General features: G+C 45.7%; 1 protein-coding gene across 5 annotated transcripts in view; it reads left to right on the top strand.

The window, feature by feature from the left end:
* LOC144772264 (uncharacterized) overlaps positions 1-26,278 on the top strand; it is a 1,157,681-nt gene that overhangs the window by 1,118,556 nt on the left and 12,847 nt on the right. For 2 of the 5 annotated variants that reach the window (XM_078656489.1, XM_078656488.1), the window contains exon 2: positions 12,651-12,728. The gene's annotated coding sequence lies outside the window, so the exon portion shown is untranslated. Of the gene's footprint in view, positions 1-12,650; positions 12,729-23,210; positions 23,292-25,003; positions 25,138-25,233; positions 25,360-26,278 lie in introns of all 5 variants that reach the window. The other 3 variants (XM_078656490.1, XM_078656491.1, XM_078656487.1) reach the window with 3 other exon arrangements.

A 26,278-nucleotide genomic window follows, 5' to 3' on the forward strand; every position in this document is an offset into this window, starting at 1 on the left:
CATCCCTGAGTCCGACCCTTGTCAACATCTACATGGCACCGCTTGCCAACATCGTCCGAGCTCACCACCTCAACATCATCTCATATGCCGACGACGCCCGGCTGATCCTCTCCCTCTTCAAGGACCCAGCCACCGCCAAATTCAACCTACACGAGGGAATTAAGGCCATCAAAGCGTGGATGAAGACCAGCCATCTGAAACTAAACTCTGACAAAACAGAGGTCCTCATCCTCGGCTCCAACCCATGCGCATGGGATGACTCCTGGTGACCGACCACGCTGGGAGCTGCCCCAACACCCACCAACCACGCACGCAACCTGGGGTTCATCCTGGACTTAACGAGTCAACTCTGTTTCCTCCTCCTGCTTCAAAATCCTCCACATGCTCTGCAGAATCTACAGATGGATTCCCCCCGAAACCAGAAGGACGGTCACCCAAGCCCTCGTCAGCAGCAGACCGGACTACGGCAACGCCCTCTATGCGGGAACCATGGCCAAACTTAAGAAATGACTCTAACGCATACAAAACACCTCCGCACGCCTCATCCTCGGAATCCATCGCCACAGCCACATTACCACCCAACTGAAAGACCTGCACTGGCTCCCGGTCAACAAGAGGATCACCTTCAAACTCCTTACCCACGCTCACAAGGCTCTCCACAACGCCGGACCAGCCTACCTCAACAAACGACTCTCCTTCTACACCCCGAACCGCCAGCTTTGCTCCACTGACTTCACCCTCGCCAGTGTCCGCGCATCCGCCGAATGACCACCGGCAGCAGAACATTCTCCCACCTCGCCGCCAAGACATGGAACACCCTCCCCATCCACCTGCGGCAGACCCAGGACCTGCTGACCTTCAGGAGACTCCTCAAAACCTGACTGTTTGCTCAGTAGATGCATTATCTCCTCTACCTCTAGCGCCATGAGACCCTCTTGGGTGAGTAGGGTGCTTTACAAATGTTTGATTGATTGATTGATTAATCCTGCCCAGATTTGTGTACCTATTAAACCACATGCCTGTTCTTCTTAGTTTAATACTTTTTTGTTAAGCTAATGTTTATTTGGGGAGAACAAAGCCCTAGACTGAACAGGGGATTTGTCCTAATGCCATATGATAAAGGGGGTTTGCTGTCCCTGACTTGGAGAGATAATATCAGGCAGCACAGTCCAGCTATGTGTGGTTGGATCCACGTATAGTGCGCTCCATCTTTCGTATAAAAGGTAACCAGGTAGATGTGAAGACTTTAAAAACAGTGTTTCAATTAAGCTACCTAAACCATTACAGCTTATACAAACCGTTCACAGCACTAATATGACGTGTAGGCCATTATAAAGTATACTGGCTGACCAACCCGCTCCTTAACAATTCTGCACCTTCTTTAACACTGGATAAGGCCATTAAATCTAGACTAGAAAAGGCTGGCCTAGTGAGACTAGGCCAGCTGTACATAAACAACAAATACTAGAACAATCTAAAGAAACCAAGGAGATAACTGCCATATGGCTCTCTTTCCATGACAAACCTATAGAGTGTCTTTACTCACTCAAATTATTATGAAACCTGGAGGTAGAGATTGAATTTCTAAATGTTATGAATACTGTGGTACAGCTATTACCAAGGCCCGTAAAAACATGAGAATTGGATTTGTGAAGGATATTAAATCTGAAGTGTGGAAATAATACTGATCTCAAACTAAATAAGTAAACTATAGTATTAACTGCTTCATTTAAAATTTCTGAATAGACTATACTGCTGCCCCAGTTTCTTACATAGAATCACCCAGGTGGGTCTTCCCAGTGTGAGTGTGGTATGAGCGACACAGTTGGTGTCTATTAATGGGCATGGGAGCGTACCCCCAGTTGGCTATACTCTGTGAGGGTATCGCAGACTAAGGTAAAGAAAGTAAGTGCGACGGTAGATTGCGCTCCCTTGAGAATGCTTTTGGAGTATGTTAAACTCTTCCATAAACCCATTGATGGGTGTGTTAATTATACAAGCTAAGCACAGACTGCGTCGATTTTGGATGATAAGGTTGAGCCCCCCAAGTAGAGGACTGGTTACTACTGGAAAGACACCTGTAGAGTACGCATCAATGCAGGTCTCACAAGCATTCACGAAGGGACATTTGAACCCGCTCACACACACTACTCAGCCCTCCAGTCTTTAGTAATGTTGACGCTCAGTGAGTGATGCATGGCTATCAAGCTTTCAGATTGCTCACGTATGGCATTTCTATGGTTTCAGTGCGGCCATGAGTGACATACAACTGCCAAATGTATGACTCTTTGAGTGACACTTCTCATGAGTAAATCAAAGCAAGGGACAGTGTTTGAGTGCCTCTGAGTTTTCGGTAACTGTATCCAGAAATATCACACAGCAATGAACATATGCCTAAAACAAGCCAGACTATTTGGTGCCGCCAATGCTTGTTAGCAGAATCAGATCAATGAATAACAACAATGATTTTGTTAAGAATGAAAATTTAAATGTTTTGATTCTGGAAATATTAGACTGTTAATTGGACTATTCTAGGGCCGTAGAAGGGTTAGAGGTATTTGAGGTATCACAATCATGCCAGTTCTCCGCTAGCACCATTATCCTCTGCACTTATTGTTGTGTTCTGGGCCCAGACACAGAGCTTATGGTGGGTTAGTGAGCCACGAGCACGTGCGCTCGGCTCCTTTTATTGACTGTGTCATGTGCCTCGTGACATCAGTGGTGGGTGGGTGTTTAGTGTAGGCTTACACTTTAAACAACTAGACTGTGTCCACTAGGACACAACACTTATCACTCCATTAAATAATCATTTTGCTGCAGACTGTGGTGTACCATACTGTGCTGACTGTAGGCAGCCTGAGACTTATGCTTGCCAGGAAGAAGCCTGCTCTTCGACTTAACTTCTGGTCTGGCAGCAGTCCGGTGTCACAATACTGCTCCACCGTAAGGCCATCTCTCCCTGGTTGTTAGCTGCTGGTGGCTTTGTTGCATTGAACGGCAGGCACACGTCACTCTCTGTGTCATTCATTAGAGTATGGGCAAGTCAACTCATTAACAGGTCTAGCCAAGCCAAGGTTTGGCTCTGACTCCCTGAGCCTGTGCATGAGCCGAGCCATGAAAATATTTAGCATGTAAATCAAGCAAACCATATCATGTTATGATATTTCTTTAACACTTAGAAGTGTTTCAAGTTATGTCAGATTATATCCCTGCATTGAGAAGTATTTATTAAAAAGTAAGAGTTTTTAAACATGAACTGAGAAACATTCTTGCCCCTGACCTGGGGCCATTTCCTTTAGTGGGTTAAGAGGGAAGTCAGTTGTCATGTGTACCCTATATGTGGCATAGATTCTTATCAAAGCTGGAGTAACATGATAGTCTTTTACATCCAACACAAGCACAGTTTTAAGTATGGTGCACATCTGAGGGTCATGTATTTGAAGGTGCTGCAATACAGGATAATGAACAAAAAGGAGGCTTGGTGAAATAAACCCTATGTCTAGGATCACACAATTTGGTCAGACAGGGAAGCCGCACTGGTCCCAGAATTTCCAGTTTCACGCTGTGCAATTTAGCCACATGATGAGTATATGTTTTTCACATCAAAGGTTAATTCTTTGTCCTTATTTCTTTTAGGATAAGACGAGGATGTGGGTGTCAGGCAGAACCTACATTTTATTTTTGGCAGTTTTACATAGCACAAACTCAGCACAAGGGCATCCGAACGCGTCATATCGGATACCGATTACATTACACATTTTGTATGGAGATTTGAAAGGAATTCACAGGCTATATCTACTTTTTGAACTCAGCGCCACTTGGTCTGCTTGGAGAACTGGAGGCAGGCTTCATCTGGAGTTGAAGCCAGGCGATTTGCCTCTATATAACTATATGAAAAACAAAAACAACAGCAAAAAGCTCACGACTCCTCCCTGCTCAGATCACAGTGTTACTAATAACCCACTTATTTTGCCTCTGTCAGGCTGTGGGACCACCTCAGGCACTGATAGAAAGCCGATTAAAAACCTGCTGGCTGCTTTAGTTAGTAGCATTTGCACTGAGTCCAGGAAAGTATCGTTAAAAAGAAACAACCTTTTTATTCACACAATACTTAAGGCAAATGTATTGTGTATATAAATGAATTAAAGAAAAATATGGTCAATGATATTACAAAATAATTATGTATTTCTAATCTTCTTATAATTCATTAGCAGTAGCATCAATAAATCAATATAAATTAAACAATAAGTGCTTGCTGTGTAGGGGGGACACATAGTGCTCGTGAAACAAGGTGATACACATATATGCAGTTAAAAAAGTGGTGAAATTAGACATTAATCCAGGAATGTTCAAGGTTAAAAGTATAAATCAAGAGTTCATGTTTATTCTGTTGCACAACATGTATTAATAAGTAACAAATAAACTGAACAAGACAGTGGAACCCAAACAGAGGATTGCACCTATCCCGTGGCCCCCCAAAATTCCTCACCTAGAACAAGAAAAGCGCCATGTACCTGGCAGTGTGCACACACTCTAAGCACCCACTGCCCAGATGCAGTCCTGTGTGGACTATACAAATTATAACATAATTTGGAGGTGCACCATACAATATTTAAAGATGAAATATCACAAAGTCAGAATGACCAATCAATTCCCAATGATTTTTGCTGATGTGTTCAAATCTTTTTGTAATGTTCGATCATATTCATATTAAAACTGTAAATACAGCAGACAACAGACAACGCATTTCGTCCAAAACATTGGACTTTTTCAGGGGTTTTAAAAGTACTTGTAATTGTCAAAGAGAAAGATATTGATGGGTGGTCGCAATAGAGCCATCCCAATCTAATCCTATGGCATGCGGTGTGCTCAGGCCTGTTTTTCTTATGGCTTTACTTACATTTGAATACATAAATATTATTTAGAAATAACTTTTCCCTTCTTTCTCATGTTTTAAGCCCTTGCACCAGCACTCTTGTCATTTCCCTTCCAGGTACAATGTAGTATATTTTGCTAGGTAGAGGGTTCAGGAGCTATAATGCATGACTAATGCATTTTAGTGTAGTTATGCGGACACCCGCACTAGAAGGCGTTAGTCTGACCCCTGATGCATGGTACTTGGCTGGACTGCAGTCGTGTCGCTGCACAGGGGTCAGTGATGCACTGCCTCGAGACTAGACGTTCTGGCAGCAGCGCTCTAGTCATTCCCATTCCTGGTCCAATGCACTCTATCCATGTTTCTACTATTCCTTCTCCCTCACTCGTCCCCTCTGGGGAGTCCCGGATCTGCCGCTGTCACTGGTGCTGCTGAGCTTTGCTGCTCCCCTCAGAGCTGCTCTGAAAGGCCGGGGGGCTTGGAACAGACACACATCTCCTTCGCCTGACATGCACATGGGTGAGTGTTGGGGGGCTTAGGACAGACGGACACACATCTCCTTCCCCTGACATACACAGGGGTGAGTGCTGGGGGCTCAGGACAGACACACATCTCCCTCCCCCTGACATACACAGGGATGAGTGTCGGGGGCAGGACAGACACACATCTCCCTCCCTGACATGCACATGGGTGAGTGGTGGGGGGGGTGGGGGGCTTAGGACAGACACATATCTCCTTCCCCCTGACCTGCACAGGTGTGAGTGTTGGGGGCTTAGGACAGACTCACATCTCCCTCCCCCTGACATACACGGGGTGAGTGTTGGGGGGCTTAGGACAGACACACATCTCCCTCCCCCTGACATACATGGGGTGATTGTTGGGGGCTTAGGACAGACGGACACACATCTCCTTCCCCTTGACATACACAGGGGTGAGTGTGGCGGGGGGCTCAGGACAGACACACATTTCCCTCTCCTGACATACACATGAGTGAGTGTTGGGGGGTGTTAACCTCTCCCCCCTCATCCTCTCCCCTCGGGGGGTGGGGGGGAGTTCGGTCTCTTCTCCTCCTTCAGCTGGTTTCAGCTTCGAGGCCTGGTCAGGGTCACTGCAGCCTCTACTACTGCTTAGTCCGTTGTCTCTTACAGTTACTCTCAGGCCGGAAGTCAGGTGATTTCCTCTTCCGGTTGGCGAGGGCAGAGACAGCACCAGCAGTGAATGAGGTCACTTCCGGCCTCTTCCTCGTCTCCAGCAGCTGTAGGGGTGGAAGGATCCTCTGTCTGTGCAGTGACCTTCACCCTCTGACCCCTGACCCCGGACGTCACCCCCGGCATCGGATTGTCTTCTTCACCGTCCCAGGCCGAGGGAGAGAGGGCTCTGAGCAGGTGTCTGCGCAGGTAGAGTCTACAGACCCCCCCCCCCCGCTGAGGACAACCTGAACTCTGCACCCCCCTTCAAGCCATGCCCCCCCGCCCCCGGGCTGAGGATCCTTCACCCCCCCTTCAAGCCATGGGCCCTCCCGGGCTGCGGACCCTTCATCCCCCCTTCAAGCCATGACCCCTCCTGGGCTGCGGCCTCTTCTCCACCCCTTCAAGCCATGCCCCCCCGGGCTACGGCCCCCTCACCCCCCTTTTGAGCCATGGCCCCCTCATCCCCCCTTCAAGCCATGGCCCCTCCCGGGCTGCAGCCCCCTCACCCCCTCCTTCAAGCCATGCCCCCCCGGGCTCCGGCCCCTTCAACCTCCCCACCCTCCTTCAAGCCATGGCCCCCCCGGGCTGGTGCCCCCTCACCCGCCTTCAAGCCATGGCCCCTCCGGGCTGCGGTCCCTTCACCCCCCCCCACTCTTCGAGCAATAGCCCCCCCCCGGCTGCGGACCCTTCACCTCTCCTGTGCAGCCTCTCCCCTCCCTCCTCTCCTCCTCGTCTGTGTCCCTCTTCACCTGTCCCAGTTCAAATGCCGGTTCATTTTTTAAAGTTCGACCCTGTCCATTTTGCCCTGTTACAGTCTAAGCACAAATGAAGTCTATGGCAGGCTTGTTTTCCTTAATTTAGAGGCAAAAGCGTCCCCAGGTTCAACTTATTTCACAGAACGAATGAATGGTATTGATGTGTTCATTGCCTTGAATGATGTTTGCAATTTCCAGCTCCATGCAAGTAAAACCCTGAGCCAGGCTGTGAGCCTCCCATGAAATATGCTGCTCAGATACCCTGCACTAAAGCCAGCCTTGACTAGCTAGTGAATATCAAACTGCAGCAGTCATTAGGCATAAATGGGCTTTAGCGCTGACAGCTGGAGCATCCAATGCAGTCTAGGTGTCACAACAAAACAGAAACAAGGAAAAAAGAATCTATAACTTCTTTGTAGACCTTTCATCATTGAGAAACTACATACACAATAAGCGCACAACTAAATGAAAGATGATAAACCCCACGTTAAAGAAATGAATGATAAATGCGTTCTTTTATGTTACCGATCTCAAACGTCACTTTGTTAATGCAATCACTGCAGAGATTTTGTGTGGAACCAGAGAGAAACTGAATTGAGCCTTGGTTGGCCCAGTGGGTTCTAGTGGCTTCTGTATTATAGAGGTAAAAGGTGGCAGCCTGCAACTGAAGGCACGATGAAGATGCGCTTAGTTTTAAAATTGTATTTTACACACTAAAAGGCTACAGAGATTTAGTTTTGTAATGCAAACATTAACCTTCTATTTCTATGTTCTTGCACCAGTTTACATTTAGCTTTAGAGCTTTTTCATTCCTCCAAAGGGTTTCATTTCTGCTATATATCTGTTTCCTTGAACTTTATTACTTGGTTTTACTCATGAGAAAGTGTCACTCCAAGTGTTACACATTGGGCAATTGAGTGTCACTCATAAGTGCCCTGAAACCATGGAAATGTCACACATAAGCAATCTGAAAACTTGACAGCTGTGCTACGGTGACCCAGAGTGGCCAAATCTGAGATTCAATTCTTTGGTTCATTGTTTCTGCTGCAACTTCGCATGGCAAAAACAAGTCCGGCCGAGCCCAGCCTCTATTGAAGACACACTGTGACATGTGGCACTGGATCTATTTGGCTGCGCTGCTTAGAGACTTTAAATACACAAACAGCAAGTGCTGTATCCAACCTCTCGTGGTTCCGTTACCTTTTGCTGTTTTCAGGATTCCTGAAACTAGTGATGTAGGTGACTAATCAGTGAGCTGCCATCAGACATACACTCCCACCACTCACTCCTGGGCCCCTTGCACCTGGATCCAGGGGGTGCAGTACGCTCTTGCAGCGCAGCTAAAGCCATCCACAGTGCTTAATGTGTTCCGGTGGGTGCCACTGGCACTTATCCTTGGGGACCAGAACTCCTTCCACACAAGCAGCAATCCTGAACATGATTTTGCTTCTTTTATATAATTTATCTTTTTTAAACGTCTTTTCTGACACTCCAAGCATCATGTCGTATGTGTTATGTCATGTGACCTCATCGTCATAGTGTCATTATGACGAGTCAATCCCTCCTCCAGGGCCAGGGGGTCTGTAGACAAGGGTTCCTCGGAGTGTGGCGTTGGGGCTGGTCTGGATCTGGAAGAGCCAACTAACTAGTCCCAGAGTTCCCCACCCCACACCCTCAACAGCCACACAACCTGGATTGACCCCCCACAACCAAAATTATGCCACCTGTGGCCAACTGAAAGACATAATAGAGGATGGTGGAGCTGAGGTCACTGATGTTGTTGAGGTGGAAGTTCACGTCTCCCATGAGTATATAGTTCAGTGAGGCGATGGTGTGGGGTGCGATGAAGTCGGTGATGGTGGTGGCAAAGGTTGTCCGAGCCGGGCGGGACTGTAGACGAGGGATTCTCAGAGTGTCGTGTTGGGGCTGGTCTGGATCTAGAAGTGCCAAATAACTAGTCCCAGAGTTCCCCAACGAACACCCTCTACAGCCACCCAACCTGGATGGACCCCACACAACCAAAACACGTCCACCTGTGGCCAACTGAAAGACACAACAGAGGAATCATCCTTGAGGGGAAATCACTCGGGCTTGGCACTTCCCATCTGGTGGAAGCTGGGTGGCTGGACAAAGTTTACACAACAGGAAGGAACTCCCAGCTGCCGGTAAGGCAGGCATCAATGCACAGTACATGTCATATAAGGAAAGAAAAAAAGAGAAAGGTCGGTAGTTACGTCCCTATGAATGTAGAATAGATGCTCTGTGGGCCCGACCCGGATTCCAGGTCACATTGCGCTGGCATGTCTCGATCTTTCAGTCATTGTCGCTGATAGGGCTATCTTTTCCACTGTCCATCTCTGATTTTTTTACTTTCTTGATTGTCAAGAGAGAGCTGCTGCAGCAGTGACCCCACTAAGACTGATGAAATTCAGTCTTTACGGGCTTTGGCATGAGGCAGTCAGACCCTATGTCACGCGGGCGGTGAGAAACATTTGTCTTGCAACGGTCCCTCTGCAATGTTTAATAGATGGCAGACTGCCCGCTTTTTGTTGTGATGCAGCCTTCATGGCCATCAGAAACTTCCAGTAAATTCTTCAAGCGACTTAGAAAAACACACTAGTTAGCATTTTTGACACTAAATGATGCAACCACACTTTCAGTGACTAGATTGATATAATGCAGTTTTTCTAAAGTAATTCAATTAAACAGCCCCCCCCCCATTGAAGGTGCAACTGGTTTAATGTTCTAATGAAATTAATGCAGCTCTTCGTGAATTTATGGATGAGCTAAGTTGTGCGTGTAATGCTTGCTTATTTCTTGTACTGGCTGGGTGTAGATACATGGTATCACAAAAGTACCTTTTGTGGCAGAAATCTCAAAGCCAATCCTTCTTTTTGAGGTTATATGTTTATGTTTTGTTTCCTTACTCGCTGCATTTCACCTTGATTTTTTTTCCATCCTGCTATTTTCAAATTTCACCAGCTACCACTGGTATACGATATGACTCAGGGCTACAGTGAAATGTAGGAGTAAAGCTGCCTTTTCTGTACTGCCTTGTCTGTGGTCTATCGCCTGTATATGTAGGTGGCCACATGCTTTTCTACCTGCAGAGAGAAAGAAAATAATACGCAAAACACTTATAGCTGACCATTTTGCATTTCACTCCAACCAAGATGTTAGTTTTGCCTAGTTTCCTCAGACTCCATAGATCAAATATTGAGCTAGGTGCAACTAAAATGTAACAAGCATCGGTGACTGGAACGGCAGAGGGAAACAAACTGCAGGAGACGTGCTGTGCAAGCAACAACTGGCAAGCAACAACAACAAGGAAGCAACAAAAACAGGATGGAGCAAGGATTTAAAAAAAGTACCTGAATCTGAGCTTCAGCCATGGCAGGACACCAGTAAAGCAATTAATCAGTACTTTGTCCATGCTCTATGAAAGGAAAATGAAAAAAAGTGAAACCGACAGGTGCTGGCTAATTTATTTATTTATTTGTGTCTTTTATAAAGCGCGCAGCGGCCCCAACGGGGCCGCCCGGCGCTGAGAACTCTGACAACAGGAGGGACAGCGTCGGGATACCAGGTTTAGGAGGAAAAGAGGAGGGTTTTCAGGGATTTGCAAAATGTAGGTTCTGCTTGGCAGTTACGTAGAGCTAATGGGAGCTTGTTCCAGTGTTGAGTGGCACAGACCTCAAAGGTTTTTCCGCCTGCCCGGGATCGTTTAAAACGGGGCGTTTCTAGGAGAAGTAAGGAGTTGGAGCGTAGTGCCCTGGATTTAACATAGGGACGTAGGGTGTTTTTCAGATGGGCCGATCCATTGCCTTTGGATGCCCGGAAAGCCAGCGTCATTGCTTTAAAGACGCATCTCTTCGCAATGGGTAGCCAGTGCAGTTTACGGAGATGAGGACAGATGTGATGTCTGGCAGGAATTCTCTCCACCAGCCGGGCGGCGGCGTTTTGGACTGTCTGCAGCTTGCGGCACAGGCCGGCTGTGATGCCAAGGTAGAGGGCATTGGCATAATCAAGATGGAAAATGATTAATGCCTGGATCACAGTCTTACGGCAGTCCTCCGGCAGGTAATTGATGAGCCGTTTGATTGTTCTGATTTTAGCGAAGCAGGAGGCTGCAACTGTTTGTACCTGGTTGCTAAAGCTGAGATGGTTGTCCCAGCGTACTCCCAGATTTCTCACCGAGTCTTTAGGCGTGGGGGCTGGACACAGGTCCTCTGGCCACCAGAGGCTAGGGTCCAGGGGAGAAGGTGAGTTAAAAAACAGGATCTCCGTTTTACCTGCATTGAGACGGAGGGAGTTTGCATCCATCCAGTCAGAAATAGCTCTGAGACAGGATATCAGTGGGTCGAAGGCAGAGGCGGGGGTGTCGAACGTAAAAAGTAGCTGAATGTCATCGGCGTAGGATGTGGATTTGATCCCAGTTTGAGCAATCAGCTTGGCTAGGGGGGTGAAATAAACATTGAACAAAAGCGGGCTTAGGGAGGAGCCCTGTGGGACTCCCCATTTAAGTGGTCGAGCTGGGGAGGTGAAAGGAGGGGTGAAGACTTGCTGTGTGCGTTCAGACAGATAGGATGACAGCCATTTCAGTACAGAGCCGCCTAGCCCCACCTCCTCCAGCCTTCCCAGCAGGATTTTATGAGAGACGGTGTCGAATGCTGCTAAAAGATCCAGCAGCACTAACACCGCCCTCGACCCTTGGTCAAGCGTCCACCTCACAGAGTCGGCCATTTCGATAAGGGCCGACTCCGTGCTGTGGCCCGACCTAAAGCCATGCTGGGAATCATGGAGAAGTCCATTAGACTCGATAAAGTTCGCCAATTGTGAAAGAACCAGCTTTTCCAAGATCTTAGCTGGGGCAGGCAGAAGGGAGATGGGCCTGTAATTGCTGGGAAGGTCGGGGTCCAGATTGGGCTTCTTCAGAATGGGAACTAAGGAGGCATGTTTCCATTTGGTGGGGAAGTTTCCTGTTCGAATGATAAGCAAGTAAAGGAACAAACAAAAGATCCTGCAGGCGAATCTCAGGAGAAACCTTAAAATGACCAAGAGAAGCAGCGTAAGACATGATGGACAGGCACATGAACAGATGCTGGCTACAAACACTCCTACATCAAAAATATCAAACTCCAATACTTGCCTCCAGACCAAAGCCTAGGCAGCCCTTGTCTTAACCCTCAGGGGTCTGACATAAATACAGAGACAGACAGACTAGGCCAGGTGCAAAGACATAGCAAACACAAGCAGGTGATAGATGGAGCGCTGAAACCTTTCAGACACTCACCCCCCCCAGTCACTATTAGATTTAGGTTGAATCCATCATCGTTCTTTAGCTCGTTTCGCCACCCCATTTCAGACCCAGCCATATGCAAATCAGTCTTGTCTCTGTTCCTCATGAGAACAGTTCAGCCCAAGCCAGGTGTTCCCTGGACCAGAAACAAGCATCCTAGGACCGGTTTAGGGCTAACACCCTTCATCAGCCAGGCTAACATTGAATCCAGTGGCAAAGTGAGCAAGGGACCCCTGTCTGGGCATACTGTGCCAACTGCAAATACAGACAGATGTACACACACACAAACACAGACACCCTTAAAGATATTCAAGCAAACTTTAAAAACACGCAGACTGTACATGGAGCAGAGGCTTTTGGGGGCAAACAGAGGGTGTGGCATAAGGGTTTGGTTTAGTTCTGTAACACAGGCCAGCTACAAGCCTTCCTGGGAATTTAAATGTTTTCTTGTTCTCCATTTATCATATAGGCTCATATTCTTCAAAAAGTTTACCAAAATCTCACGGAATCATTTCTCCTATTGTTCTTAGGCTCAGGCCTTGCAGACTCCTCCTTAGCTCCAGAGACTTAATGGCTCGACCTCCAGTTTCCTCAGATTAAAGAAAAACGTGAGTATCTTTTTACCAGATAAAATAAAAAAATCTCAACATGATTGGATAACCAGTTCTTCTCAAATTCTCATCTATGGCTGTTCTTCCCAGCTCTATCGTATCCAGCTATGTTCTACTTTCTATGTACAGTTGTATTTCTTTTCCCATCCCTTCACCCTCTCTTTGCCTGAACCCCCATCACAATTATAAGGCCCTTAGTTAGGCCATCAAGACTTGCTTCTAAAAGAAAATAAACCCAGAAGATTTTAGGGCTCACCCTGTAAGCAGTATTCTGTGCACCATTGTTATGGTTCCCACTCTGCCCCCCCATGTGTCACTGATGGGCTCTGCGTCAGCCTCTATGCCCGTACCCTCCATGACCTGTCCCTTCCCTGAACTACCGCTGTCAGGCACCTGGTCAGTCAAGGTCCTCCCAAGAACCATGGTGGGACCACAGCATTTCCAGGTGAGTGCCGGCTCCCGTCTGTGTCGTTTGTCGGTATTTTGAGGTCGAACTCTTGTCTGTGTGGTTTTCCTCCCTCCAACAGCAGCTCCTTGGTTTCGATTTTTGGCTACTTGGGGTAGTTCGTGCTTAGACCCCGTACCGTTTTATCCACAATAGGTATTCACACCAAATTTGTGTCCGTTACTTCAAACATCCTAAGGATTCTCAAGGTACCGAGGGTTTGTAGATTCCACTTGACGCGCCCAAGACATTAGTCAAAATACAACAAAATATTGGTTTTGGGGGAAAAATTGAGAGAGTGCTGCAGAAGAAAGTGTCTTTTTGTCCCAGCAAATGGGGATAGCGAGGTCCCGGTGGGATGCCCCCAAGGCCAGGTGCCCGCAGCCAGTGTGTCACGCGAGGCCGCCACAGAAGTCCCTGCTGCAAAGCAGGCAGCGCTGCACCGGTGGTGCCAGCGGCGGCCCGCACTGCCCCTCTTACCACCTGTGGGAAGCCCAGGTGCCGCCAGTCTCAGGCCCAGGCTTGAGGTATGCACCACAAATGCTGGAGCTAGCCCCATTCTCACCACCAACTGATGCAGCCTGGTACCAGCCCGACCAGCCCAGGCATCAGCCGGCAGCTGCCAATGTAGTAGTGGGGGCCGCAATGTACACGGGGCACAATAAGGAATCTCTTCCCGCCCCAAACGTGCAGGCTTGCGACTGCACTCCGGGCCACGCAACGAGCAGGGTAGCCACGGGCCTTGGCTACAGCCCGTTCGCATACTAAAGCGTGTTCTTCAGAGGGAGCACAGCCCAGAGGAAATAGCAAGCAGCAGCCACAAACTGTCTCCTGGCTTCACCCTTTATGGGGAGTGCGGCAGCCCACTCTGGGACCGACCAAAGCACACAGTCTCACAGAGTGGGTTAGGCCTCACCCAGATGTCAGTAGGATGCCACACACTGCTCGGTGCCGCGGGCTCCAGAGGTAGCTAAAGTTCGCCAGCGTGGGCTGGCGGGTTGCAGTATGTATGATGGCTTTCCGGGTTGGTGGCCAGCCCCCTGTATGACGGTTGCCTGCTGGATTGTAAGTTCGGCCGGCAGAGCCTCTCTAGAGAGGGCCCTTCTTGCAGCCTAGCTAAGATCCACCTCCCTTCTTACTTTCTTAAATGTTTTCTCCCATTGAACCCCTTCACAGTTGTTCCTTAAGGTTGTTATCCTTCAAAACAGTTATTGTTGTATGCCATCACATCAGCAGGGCATATCATGGAACTACAAGTGCTGACTGTAAAACCACTCTCTACTACCTTCTTTCCAGACAAACTGGTATTACGGATCAGAACTGCCTTCCTCCCTTAAGTGGTTACTCCATTCCACTTATGTCGATCCATTACACTTCCCACCTTCTATCCTCCTCCTCCTTCTATGAAGGATGAAGAAAGACTACGGGGACTTAACCTGAAACGTGCAGTCGGCTTCTATATTGATAGAACCAAAGAATTCAGACTCCATGATCAACTCTTCATAGGATACAAAGGGAAAGTGAAAGGAAAAGTGATTCACAAACCAACACTCTCAAGGGGGATCATCCTCTGTATCAAAATCTGCTTCTCCATGGCTCAAAGAGAGCCACCTAAAGGTATTCATGCTCTTTCTGCTAGAGCTACATCGCCTAGTCTGCCCTAGCTTGAGGTGTTCCTACAGCAGATATATGTAAAGCAGCATCTTTGTTCTCCATTCACAAGCTTTCAAAACACTACTGCTTGGATTCAGAAGTAAGGAGGGATAGTTACTTAACTCGCTCAGTTCTACGGGACTGTTTGGTTTAGTCCGCCTTGCTCACACCTCCAAGTGTGTCGCTGCTTAGAAATTCTATTCAAAAGGTGTGGAATCTGTCGGTAGATTTATCCATCAGAAATACAAGTTACCTACTTTTGGTAATTCTTTTACTGGTGGATACAAAGTCTACCTGCAGATTCCTCTCCAATCCACCCTCCTCCCCATAGCTACCAAGACTCCTTCTCATTCCTACTTACAGCTGTTTACAAATGCATCTTTTATACATAGTTATTAGGGCTCCCGGTTTTATGGTATTTATTTTTTTGCTATTTCCGTCTGTATTTATCCATATTTATTTTTTGTCTATTTTATCTGTATTTATCCACATTTATTTTTGCGACGAGCAAAAGATGATGCTACAGCTAGTATTTATCCACATTTATATAAATTGACAATGCATGCGCCTGGTTGTTATTGGTCAACACAATACATTCATCTAAAAACTTTACCATTGTAGTACAAGCACTGTCAGCAGGAGATGGCAATTATCTTATTACCAATTGAGCAGCAACGAGCGCGGATAAGGCACGGCTGACTCGGCTACCAATAATGATTTATATCTTCTTTTGCCAGCGCAAGAACCCAGGCCCAAGTGAAATAAACTACATAATGCACGCTCCCCCAACCCAGGAAGGAGGCTGTAGGACATAAATCCTGGTTGTGACAGAGTGAGCCACATGCTAAACATTAGCTCTAACGTGGCTTTAAGTCAGCCCAATTGTTTTTACTGGAAACGGAGTGCACTAACCCATAGCTGCCAAGGTTTCAGATTGACATGTGTGACATTTTCATAATTTCAGTGAAATTAGGAGACATTTTTATGACTGAGTGGCTTTAAGAGCAAAATCAAGCAGGCACACTTACTAATGCAACTCAACCATGGTGCGGAGTTAAACCCTCCCTAGAAGGATGAAAGGAACAGCCAGCCCTGCTGAAACATCAACCTAAACCTGATCCAGAGGCGCAACTAGAGTCAAATTTCGGGGAGGGGGGTGCTAATACAAATTTCAGGGGGGTGGGGCAATAGGCAGAGTGGAGATGCAGGGGCTCTAAGTAGGGGTGAAGAAACTACAAAACCTCGTTAACAAGTGAATGGTCTTTTAAAGACCATTCACTCCGGTGCAGCTGCGATAAGCTCAAGACCTGTCTGTGTGTATGCCCGAGAAGCTGTCTCAACCCGGACAGACACACACAACGGGGGATGGGTGGAGGGGCCTGAAGACATTTGTGCCCTAAGGGTGTTGCGCGCCTGCTCTCACCCATATGGTTCTCCCTTCCCACTAGCTCCCTGTTGCTGCCCGGCCCCCCCCCATTCGTGGTCTTTTAAAAAAAAAGCATTTATTTTCTTTGTCGAGGAAGAAGAAGTAAATTACTGCTGGTGCATCTCAAAAACACTTTTTTGCTGCTTCAATTTTCTTTTTTTAAACTATCCATTTGTGTAATGCAGCATGCGGGTGCCTACAAAATGATGCGGCTAGGTGAATGGCCTTTTTTTATTAGCCTTTCGTCTTGCTATATAGATAGCATCTTGCTGATGCTGTACTTCATGACGAAAATGCCGGACTGCCTTGGGTCCCAAGAGTAACAGCAGACATGAATTTCATTACTTGACTTTCTCTCCTAGTGACCTGACCGGCAAAGATCCTTACACCCTCCTTGTTCGTCCCAGTGCAGGCCGCCCACTCCACAATACATAGGCACACCTGCCCACTGTACAACCCCAGAACTTAACCTGTAGCGTAAACGCCAATCATCTGTGAAGTGCGGCTGCAATAAAACGGTCGCCAACCCGGGAAACTGTCTCGGCGTGGGCTGACACACAACAGGGGGATGGGGGTTCAGGGGGGGGGGAAGGTGAGGGGAATAGGACCTGAAGCCTGACCTGACCGGCAGTCAATTAGGTGACATTTGTCGCACGCAGATGAATAGTGCCTCGGGGTAGCCTTTCAGATTACACATTGTGGGAGCTGCAGACGTCATGAATTGTATTAACAGCATTGAAGAAGGCTGATTCAAGATGTTTGCTGCGTCTGACGACCCCACATTGCCTGCTGTTTACAGGGGAGCTGTTGCCATGCAACGTGATGCCTAAGTCAAAAATTCGCTGCAGGTGCTTCTTGGGCGCTCCTCCAAGGTTGTTGTATAGGTACAACTTCAGATTACTCAGCAAGGGAAGGTTGATTATGCAGACTATCTTTTTGCCACTGGAGGGGGGCAGTGTGTTCTAAGCATTTTATACAGGAGCCTAGCACGCCAACTCTGAAGCACAGTAGCGAGGCAAAATTTACTCCTATTTTACCGTTTCTACATATAAATACAGACAAAGGAAAAATACTTTTCCGTCTGTATTTATATGTAAAAAAAACGGAAAACCGGGAGCCCTAATAGTTATTAATTACATTATGACTAATACATGTAGCAATAATATTCTATTGATACTTTTGTGATCCACACCTATCTTAGTAAGTTAGTATCTTCTGTTAGTCTGAAAGGGGCAACAAAAAAAAGAATGGGAACTGATGTCGGCATGCCACGGCGTGCTTTATGGCTCCAGTGACGTCACACAGCGTGGATGGGAATTGAAACTGGCGGACAATGGCGGCGTGGGAGAGCTATCGGAGAAGGCAAATAACTTGTTAATTTCTGCACTATTTGTTTGGTAGGTCGAAACTACTCCCAGTCACGCAAGCAACACTAGGTCGTATGGGAAGGGGCGACCTGCTGTTCAGAGCAGAAGGGCAAAATAACAACAGACACCACTTTCGGAAGGAGGCGTGCTAAAGCGTAGCTATCATGGGTCAATATCTGGATCAATAAACTGAAAGATTTGATTAAAGGCAATAAAATAAGAACGTTGCCTAGGTTACAAACAGAGTAAGAAATAAATAGACTACAGATGTATAAATATATACAGTTGGGAAACGTACTCTAGGCAACATACCTACAGATTACAGGAGCGATTACGGACTATGGAAGGTATAGTGCTGGCGGTGATCGGAAAGGGGGGGCTGTATCTACTATATGCAGAACCCTTATTAATAGTATGCTAGATGGGTTGTAGAATTTCTGAAACAGAAGGGGGACTCGCCTAGGCACAGTGGAAGAAGTTGCTCTAACTTGCGTAAAGCTGAGGTCATCATAGTTGACAACATTACTGGTTTCTTTATTGATTGCGCCTATGATGTCTCTGATGTTGTCGTAGTCCTTCATCTGGAATGTGAGCTCATAATCAGTTTGCAAAAAAGAGACCCGATGATGATGCTGTCATGAACCTAACAAAGGCGGAGAACCAAGATAAACCGCCACACTGTCTGCCTGCGTGAATGAGGGTTTAAGTACTTTTTAAAGTACTGACAGACAGAACATAGTGGACCCTGGCAGTAATTCTATCACCTTTGCCGAGGAGCTGTCTAACCTCATTATTGAAGCATTGCTCTCTAACTCCAGGAATCTCTTCCTAGGAAACTATAATTTTCATTGGAATAAAAATGAGGACCCTGCAGTTATCCTCTTTAACGATACGATCACCACCTTATCCTCTTCACCATGAACAGCTCTATTACTCGTCCTACCCCTTCACCTCATTCCCCCTGGCGAGTTGGAATCTACAATTAAAACTCGATTACTACTCCCCCCCCCCTCTCCCATAGCACTGCCGACCTAACTGTTCATTACAAAAATTCTATCCTTGAAGCCTGTGACCAAATTGCCCCAACTAAACTAAAACCACAAAAAAAAACATCCCACCCAAATCCTGGTTCAACTCTGACCTTAATAATGAAAGACGTGCCCTCAGGCAGTCGGAACGTGCTTGGAGTAATCAACCTCCCTCTTCAAACTTGGTACTCTTTAGAAATGCCAGGGCCAATTACAAAAAGCACATCTTCAACGAAAAAGCCTCCATCCTTCGTTCTTAACTCGACCAGGCTAGAAATCGTCCCAGAGAACCTTTTAACATTGTCAAAAAACAAACCTTCTCTGGCCCTCCAAAACTATTAGCCTCTGTTGAGAGGTGCGAAGAAATTGCTAGCTTCTTTTCTAATAAAGTCAACAAGATAGAGCTATCCTTCTCCACCCCACCCCACTCAACCAACTCCTCCCTCATTCCACCCTCCCCTCGGCCAACACCTCATCCCTAGCATTCCAACTGTACTTTTGTCCACTGCTCCCTATTCTCCTGTTCCCTCTCAACCCCTCCTCGCTTTCCCTCAGTTTGACTCCAATTATACAGACCCCCAGTCAAAAAACAATGCTTCTTGGAGTGAATTCTGTCCAATATCTGAAACTGCTGTGCTCAACATCATCTCCGAACTCAAATCATCCTCACATACCGAAGATCCTCTTCCCGCTCATTTGGTTCAGGAACTTAAGCACATCATTGCCCCTCTATGGACCAACATTATCAACTCCTCCTTTGCCACTGGGAGTGTTCCTGCCTCCGTTCAACTAGGTCAAATCACGCCCATCCTCAAAAACACCGCTGCTGACCGTCATGACTTAAACAAATTGCGCCCTATCTCAAACCTTCCCTTCCTCTCCAAAGTCCTTGAAAAATGTGTCCTGTCACAATTGAATAACCACATCGACTCATTCAATCTCCTTGACGTTTTCCAATCTGGTTTCAGAAAGGGATGCAGCACCGAAACTGCAATGCTCAACATTACTGATGACATTCATCACTATTTAGACAAAGGCGAATCCTCCCTCCTCATCCTCCTTGACCTCTCCGTGGCCTTTGATACTGTTAATCATTTCACCCTACTTAAAACTCTCAAAGACCGCTTCGGTTTTGATGGCAATGTCCTCAAGTGGTCCACCTCGTATCTCCATAATAGAACCCAACAAATTAAGCTCAGCGGTTGCCTCTCCAAACCTCAACCTGTCTCACTTGGTATCTCACAAGGCTCTATCCTCTCTCCAACTCTTTTCAACCTCTTCATGGAAACCCTCACCCTTATTCTCAAACAAGCTAAAATCAGTAACCACCTTTATGCCGATGACACTCAACTATATTATTAGATCAAATCCCGCAACGACATCTTACATCTCAACGATACCCTTACCAAAGTCCAAGCCTGGTTTCATCTTAACCACCTCAAACTAAATCCATTAAAAAATATGAAATCATCCTTTTCGCTCCTAAAAACAACTCTCTGCCTATCCAACACTGGATTGCAGATATCAAAGCACTTAACTGCTCTCTCTCCACCTCCAACTCTGTCAAATCCCTTGGCATTAGCATCGAACAGAATCTTAATCTCATCCCTTATATTAAAAATGCGGCTAAAGGTGCTCTCTTCACTCTACATCACCTTAATAAAATTAAACCCTTTAATCCAGCGGACGACTTTAAAATCGTTGTACAATCTCTTGTCCTTTCCAGAATTGACTATGGCAACGCCACCCTTGCTGGCACCCCGAAAGTCCAACTTGCCCCGATTAAATCTGTTCTCAACCTGGCGGCCAGGCTTATCTCAGACTGTAAGCGATATGATCACATCTCTCCTGTCCTCAAAAACCTCAAATGGCTTCCAACAGAAGGTAGATCCACCTACAAGATTGCCTGTATCACTCACAAAGCCCTTCACCAAAACACCCCCTCGTACCTTTACCACAAACTCCAAAAAGCAGGGTGTACTAGATCTCTGAGGAGCATTAACGCCCTTGTCCTAATCCCCCCTCGGATTAAAAATAAAAAGACTCAATCACGTGCATTCTCAGGTAATGCCCCATCGATTTGGAATTCTCTTCCCAAAGATCTTCGTTGCAACGCTTCCTACCCTCTCTTCAAAAAAAGCCTCAAGCTGGTTCTTCTCAACAAATATTGAGGTCCTTAATTATACTGAACGCTATGTCCATTTACTCATTGCACTCCTCTATTCACCCCCTCCTACTTCCTTTTCCTATATTCTCTCTCCTTCTCTATCTACCCCTCTCTATCTACTTATTCAACAGTCCTCTTCTCCGTTACTTGATCTCTGAATTACCTTTTCCTTTTACACTGGTAAGATTCAAATGCCTTATCCTATGTTAACAAATTGCTCTATGTTGATCTTTTTCTTGATGTGTAATTTATCCTGTAAAGCGCTCTGATACTCTTGGGTCCAGTAGCGCTATATAAAACCTTTAAAATAAATAAATAAATAAATACAAATGCAATGACAGCCTGCCTACAGGTACGTACTCCCTGCTCGTTAAAAGGGATTTCAGCATTTGTCTTCTTTCAATAATCCAAAGCATACACGTGATGTGTGTGATATTTTCTACCCCTTTAGTACACAGTCTACAGGGAGCTTTCATGTTTGCCTTATTCCATTTTTTACATTTTTTTCTGCTCCGGGAATACTGCCGAAACGGAAGTGCATGAAATCAATTTTCAGTTTTCTTGACCATCCAGCCTCTAAATATGGTTGACATTTGAGTTTTTTATATTCATTGATCAAAAACCAGGCATGCAATCTACTGGCAAATGAAACTTTATAGTTTATAAGGGATACTTTCTTTTCTGTAATATTGACAATATTTTTTAAAGCAGTTGGAGAGGGGTAATTTGCTCATATTGATTGGATTCACAGTTCTTTAATCGCTGAATTTAAGTAGTGCCGGCTGGATCTGTTTCATTCCTTTGCAACTCCTGCCACAAAGCTTGGCATAATTGACTTTCGGAGGCTGATCTTATTCTGTTACAGGTTTTTACATAGGCCCTTTTCCTTGCTGTCAATTGATTTATAAGCCCAAACCCCAATCTTAACTGGGCTCACGATGCTTTCAAAGAAAGGTGGAACAGTGATCTAAAGACTTTTGAAAAGATTAGATTTAAGAGAATTGCAACTCTGTTCCGAAGTACTTCACTATCGTAAGTGACAGTCGGAAGGAGCGTTGCTGCGATGACTTTCAATAGTGGTGCATAGCTTGGGCCATCTAAGGTTCTTTGCAAGATACGAAATGCCTGGGTCAAGGAGACCTCTTCTCTCTTCAAATCCTCCCTATGCTGTTTAAAATTAGCCCAATTATCAAAAAGAACTCACAGGTATCCAGAAGTTGCCGTCTGCTCTAGATGGTCATTTCCCAAGTAACATTTATTGACTTTTATTTATTTTTCCGTTATATCACAGGTGTCACATCAACAGCAAGTCTTCCCCTCTCCTTTACACATTTCAGTGAGGAGATTTGATGGGACTACGCCTGTCAGACCTATAAGAGGTCTTTTGAAAGGCTTTGGAAGGGGGGTCTGAAGAAGTAGAAGATGAAGACCTATCCCTTTTCTGTGATCTCCTGGATGGATTCGCAGATGAAGCATCATTACTGTCACTTGAAACAGGATCTTTTCGTGATTTTAATTTTTGAAGCCAAGTGAGCAGACGTCCCTCACGGTCCTGCAAGATCATAGTTGAGAAGGTCAGACAGATCTTGCAGTCAGAAGGTTTATGGTCCGGATACAAACAATAAATACAGTCTTTATGTTTGTCCTCCGCATAAAGTCTCTTCTTGGACCAGGTGGCACAAGCCTTAAAACGAGTTGAGTTGAAAAAAGTAGTTGTTGAAGAAAAAACTGAGCAGAGCTCAGTGGAGACTCCCTTGCACAACATACAGTAGAAAATCTGAGGCTCTCTCAGGAAGGTTCTATGGGGTGAGGCTGTTCTGATTGGCTGTTCACTTTGTTTGGTCTCTTTTACAAAAAGAGGTGGATATGCTACAAAATGAGATGAGGCCTAGGCCTTATTCTTTTTTTGTACCTATTTCTATGGTATTTTTTATTTACCGGGGACTCCCATCTCTACGAGGGGGAATGATACAAGCAATGGGAATCCAAGAAAGTTACCAATACTGAGAACCAAAGTTACAGGTAAGTAAGTTGTTTTCTTCACAACCATCACAATGATCACACCCTGCCCGTAGGCACACTTTTTTGGTTGTTGCTAGCACAGTCTGAAGAGTGCAGAGCACCTTTTAAAAATTGTATCTGGTTACTTACAGCTGCAGTTTTTATGAGATATGGAATGTTTTTCTGTTGTGAGTAGGGGGGGTATAAAAAGCTTTACAATGGGTGTAGAACTTCCATAGTCGAGCGAGCGGCTTCATCCCCCCATGGTGCCTGTCTTTGCTGATCAAAACAAATATCAACCTGCTATAACTACCCTCCTCATTACCATTGATTTAAATGACTCTTAATGTACACTGGATAAGGTTGAAATATGATTTCTTTTTGTATTCCAGGTTCACATGGTCCTTCACAATCCAGTGATTTCTATGTCATGTACAAATTCTTCGCTAGAATCCAGATACATACGATTACTAGTAAGTTACTTGCTCACTATTACTGGAGTTCTGCATCTGACTCTTCCAGTTCGATGTATTCATAGTCATCGTTCCACCTTGTTCTCTCATGGCTGCGTGTAGCATCAACAGATTTCTGTGGCGTTTCAAGATTTTCTTTATTCTACTAACCTTGTGTTTTGGTTCAGAAGTCTTCTCCCATCCTTTTAAATTCCTTTGTCGCACTCCCTCTCCTTCAACAGCTCCCTTTTCCAGTGATTCTGTTGCTCCTTAGGTAGTCCTTTATGCCTTTTTTCTTTCTTTTCTAGTGCTGGTTAAAAATTAAGTTTGGTTTTCTCAATTTTTAAGGCACTTTTGGAGAATTCTTCTCTGTGTCTGGTGTCTTTATGCTGCAGCTCTGACTCCTCTACACAGTCTGGGTGCTATATTGAGCACACCTCTAATGCTTGCATTGTAACCTTCAGTGTTGGCTCCTGGTTTTCCTTTGTATTGTTGAGTAGTGTGTCCACATTTGCGTCTATCTTCATCATTATGGTAATAAAACGTCTTAGAGGTTATTACAAGCCATTCTTAAAGAGGTCTAATGCATTTGCTTTCTTATTTATATATTTGGAATTTCTTCCCCTGGTCTGAGACCTTCACACTTGTCCCAGTGAAAAAATGGAACCTAAAGTTGTAGTGACATATTGGTGACATATGTACAAGGTTTCCTTTATAACATAAAAACGACCATTAGAAAGTATATATTGTGTGAACTGCGCTCTATACAATGATAAGGGCTGTTTTTTTTTTTTAATGGTTCGCTTTTTAAACTGTCATTGGCGTTTCAACCCTGTGTGCAATGTAGGGTCTCTTCAGGACCTGGGGGTGTTTAGGGACACCTGAAACAAGGGGAAGGATATTGTCAGTCAGGAACTGCGGTGTGTCAGCAGTGCTTGAAAATGGAAAGGTGTACGCATATTATTGCAATACCTGAAGGTGGGTCTGCGCAGCCTAGTGTAAGAGTTGTGCCACCGTGAGTGTAGTGAAGAAAAAGTACTCACACGGGACCCGGCGGGCGCTGTATGTGTGAGAAAATGAAGCATATTATTGTCAAATTGAGACGGAAAATAGGCTTACATGTCTTCGCTGAGGTCACACAATGAGGAGGTGAACCAGTCCTAGGATGCTTGATTCCGGTCCAGGGAACACATGGCTTGGCAGTTCGGGCTGGGCTGTTCCCATGAGGCACAGGGTCAAGACTGATTTGCATATGGCCATGTCTGAACTGGGGTGGCGTGGTGAGCAAAATAACGATGGATTAAACCCAGATCTGTGACTGGGGGTGAATGTTTTACCAATGTGCAACATTCCGTCCATCATCTTGTGTGTTTTGCTGTGCTCCCTATGTGGGAAGGATATGTCCAGACGTGGGTCCCGTGCTCACTACGCCACTGGAGTCAAGCTATCCTGGCTGATGACGGCTGATTGCCAGAAACTGGTCCTAGGATGCTTGATTCCGGTCCAGGGAAGACATGGCTTGGCAGTTCGGGCTGGACTGTTCCCATGAGGCACAGTGTCAAGACTGATTTGCATATGGCCATGTCTGAACTGGGGTGGCGTGGTGAGCAAAATATCGATGGATTAAACCCAGATCTGTGACTGGGGGGTGAATGTTTTCCCAATGTGCAAGATTCCGTCCATCATCTTGTGTGTTTTGTTATACAATGATAAGGCATTTGTTTTTTTCCTAGTCACTTCTGCCTGCATTTTCATTGTGCCTTTGGCGGGAAGAGACTCTTTGTCAATGAACCTAGCAGACAGACTCTTGCTGTTCTGCTGATTAGCGGTCCGGGTGCAGGCATATACCTACTTACGATCGTGTAAGGTAAGAGACCCCAGACAATGTCGGCTTGCCAATGATGCACACAGTGTTCATGACACGCCCAGCACTCTGATGACATTGTGCTCCCTTCTATTTTAGACCATCAATCTAGGACGCAAGCTACATAATTACTGAAAATGAATAGCCACCCCTCATGCTACTAGGAACGATCGTGTTCCAGTACACACAAAGCCTATACCTCTAGCGCGTAACGCACCCATCTGGGTAAGTCTGTTTTACCATTTCTAAGCTTCCAACAGCTGCCTTTGAACAGCCATCTACTTAATGTACTACAACTCTGTATCTATAGTGCCCACGCTGAGACTACATAATCTGAAAAACCCTCATATTGGAATTTTACTGGAATGCTATTCGTTGATTTGCCAGCCTACTTCTACCCTCACATGGTGTAATTTTACCTCCTTATTGTGCGACCCCAGCGAAGACATTTAAGATTATTTTACGTCTTAATTTGACAATAATATGCTTCATTTTCTCACACATACAGCGCCCACCGGGTCCCGTGTGAGTACTTTTTCTTCACTACACTCACGGTGGCAGTACTCTTACACTAGGCTGCGCAGACCCACCTTCAGGTATTGTAATAATATGCGTACACCTTCCCGTTGCCAAGCACTGCTGACACACCGAAGTTCCTGACTGACAATATCCTTCCCCTTATTTCAGGTGTCCCTCAACACCCCCAGGTCCTGAAGAGACCCTACATTGCGCACAGGGTCGAGACGCCGTGGACAGTTTAAAAAGCGAACCATTAAAAAAAACAACAGCCCTTATTATTGTATAAAGCGCAGTTCACACAATGTATACTTTCTAATGGTCGTTTTTATGTTATAAAGGAAACCTTGTACATATGTCACCAATATGTCACTACAACTTTAGTTTCCATTTTTTCACTGGGACACCATTCACTATTGCTTAATTATTATTTCAATACTCTGTATGTATTGTTCTCTTATAAAAAAGCTCTATAAATAATTGCTAATGAAATACAAAGACTACGTGTGTTCAGCTTGCTCTCTTTTTGACATCTTATTAACCCCCTTTTATTGCCATTGCGCATTTGTATACTTGTGTCAAGTTGCCATTAGTCCATAGGAGCCGTTGTTTTTTGTTAACACTTTAA

The sequence above is a fragment of the Lissotriton helveticus genome, chromosome 8, assembly GCF_964261635.1.
Source record: "Lissotriton helveticus chromosome 8, aLisHel1.1, whole genome shotgun sequence".
Classification (NCBI taxonomy): Eukaryota; Metazoa; Chordata; class Amphibia; order Caudata; family Salamandridae; genus Lissotriton; species Lissotriton helveticus.